Raw genomic sequence first — 2,521 nt, forward strand, 5'->3', positions numbered from 1 at the left:
CTGTCTCCGTGGCGCAATTGGCTAGCGCGATGGGCTGTTAACCGAAAGGTTGGAGGTTCGAGCCCACCCGATGGTGGTGCGGCGCTTTTTTTTCTTTGGGCTGATAGCTCTAGAGAAATGTTCTGACGGTGGTGAGAGTGGAGCATGACTGTTTCGGTGGCGCAATTTTCTAGCGCGATCGGCTGTTAGCCAAAAGGTTGAAGGTTCGAGCCCTCCCGGGAGTGGTGTGTTGCTTTTTTCTTTGCGCTGATAGCTCTGAAGAATTGTTCTGACGGTGGTGAGAGTGGAGCGCGACTGTCTCCGTGGCGCAATTGGCTAGCGCGATTGGCTGTTAACCGAAAGGTTGGAGGTTCGAGCCCTCCCGGGAGTGGTGTGGCGCTTTTTTTTTCTTTGGGCTGATAGCTTTGAAGATATGTTCTGATGGTGGTGAGAGTGGAGCAGGACTTTCTCTGTGGCGCAATCGCGCGATCGGCTGGTAACCGAAAGTTTGGAGGTTCGAGCCCACGCGGTGGTGGTGCGGTGCTTTTTTTTCTTTGGGCTGATAGCTTTGAAGATATTTGTGATGGTGGTGAGAGTGGAGCACGACTGTCTCCGTGGCACAATTGGCTAGCGCGATGGACTGGTAACTGAAAGGTTGGAGGTTCGAGCCCTCCCAGGAGTGGTGTGTTGCTATTTTTTCTTTGGTCTGATAGATTTGAAGATATGTTCTGATGGTGGTGAGAGTGTAGCAGGACTGTCTGCATGGCGCAATTGGCTAGTGCGATCGGCTGTTAACCGGAAGGTTGGAGGTTCGAGCCCACCCGGTGGTGGTGCGGCGCTTTTTTTTCTTTGGGCTGATAGCTCTGAATAAATGTTCTGACGGTGGTGAGAGTGGAGCACGACTGTCTCCGTGGCGCTATTGGCTAGCGCGATTGGCTGTTAACTGAAACGTTGGAGGTTCGCGCCCACCCGATGGTGGTGCGGCGCTTTTTTTTCTTTGGGCTGATAGCTCTCAAAAAATGATCTGACGGTGGTGAGAGTGGAGCACGACTGTCTCCGTGGCGTAATTGGCTAGCGCGATGGGCTATTAACCGAAAGGTTGGACGCTCGAGCCCACCCGGTGGTGGTGCGGCGCTTTTTTCCTCTGGGCTGATAGCTCTGAAGAAATGTTCTGACGGTGGTGAGAGTGGAGCACGACTGTCTCCGTGGCGCAAATGGCTAGCGCGATCGACTGTTAACCTAAAGGTTGGAGGTTCGAGCCATCCCGGGAGTGGTGTGTTGCTTTTTTTTCTTTGGGCTGATAGCTTTGAAGATATGTTCTGATGGTGGTGAGAGTGGAGCAGGACTGCCTCCATGGCGCAATTGGCTAGCGCGATCGGCTGTTAACCGAAAGGTTGGAGGTTCGAGCCCACCTGGTGGTGGTGCGGTGCTTTTTTTTCTTTGGGCTGTTAGCTCTGATGAAATGTTCTGACGGTGGTGAGAGTGGAGCCGGACTGTCTCTGATGCGGAAGTGGCTAGCGCGGTCGGCTGTTAACCGAAAGGTTTGAGGTTCGAGCCCACCCGGGAGAGGTGTGTTGCTTTTTTCTTTGCGCTGATAGCTTTGAACATATGTTCTGGTGGTGGTGAGAGTGGAGCGGGACTGCCTCCGTGGCGCAATTGGCTAGCGCGTTCGGCTCTTAACCGAAAGGTTGGAGGTTCGAGCCCACCCGGTGGTGGTGCAGCGCTTTTTTTCTTTCGGCTGATAGCTTTGAAGATATGTTCTGATGGTGGTGAGAGTGGAGCACGACTCTCTTCATGGCGCAATTGGCTAGCGTGATCGACTGTTAAGCGAAAGTATGGAGGTTTGAGCCCACCCGGTGGTGGTGCAGCGCTTTTTTTTTCTTTGGGCTGATAGCTTTGAAGATATGTTCTGATGGTGGTGAGAGTAGAGCAGGACCGTCTCCGTGGCGCAACCGGCTAGCGCGATCAGCTGGTAACCGAAAGTTTGGAGGTTCGAGCCCATGCGGTGGTGGCGTGGGGCTTTTTTTTCTTTGGGCTTATAGCTTTGAAGATATGTTGTGATGGTGGTGAGAGTGGAGCACGACTGTTTCCGTGGCGCAATTGGCTAGCGCGATGGGCTGTTAACTGAAAGGTTGGAGGTTCGAGCCCTCCCAGGAGTGGTGTGTTGCTTTTTTTTCTTTGGGCTGATAGCTTTGAAGATATGTTCTGATGCTGGTGAGAGTGGAACAGGACTGTCTTCATGGCGCAATTGGCTAGCGCGATCGGCTGTTAACCGAAAGGTTGGAGGTTCGAGCCCACCCGGTGGTGGTGCGGCGCTTTTTTTTCTTTGGCTCAGAGCTCTGAAGAAATATTCTGACGGTGCTGAGAGTGGAGCACGACTGTCTCCGTGGCGCAATTGGCTAGCGCGATTGGCTGTTAACCGAAACGTTGGAGGTTCGAGCCCACCCGATGGTGGTGCGGCGCTTTTTTGTCTTTGGGCTGATAGCTCTGAAGAAATGTTTGACGGTGGTCAGAATGGAGCCGGACTGTCTCCGATGCGGAA

The 2,521-nt window shown here is 53.4% G+C and overlaps 1 non-coding gene across 1 annotated transcript; it reads left to right on the forward strand.

The window, feature by feature from the left end:
- Nucleotides 1–1,620: 1,620 nt before the first annotated feature.
- Nucleotides 1,621–1,694, forward strand: TRNAK-CUU (transfer RNA lysine (anticodon CUU)). Its single transcript has one exon. It is a non-coding gene; the product is annotated as a tRNA-Lys (tRNA).
- The last annotated feature ends 827 nt before the right edge of the window (nt 1,695–2,521 follow it).

The sequence above is a fragment of the Rhipicephalus microplus genome, unplaced genomic scaffold (assembly GCF_043290135.1).
Source record: "Rhipicephalus microplus isolate Deutch F79 unplaced genomic scaffold, USDA_Rmic scaffold_12, whole genome shotgun sequence".
In the NCBI taxonomy this organism is placed as follows: domain Eukaryota; kingdom Metazoa; phylum Arthropoda; class Arachnida; order Ixodida; family Ixodidae; genus Rhipicephalus; species Rhipicephalus microplus.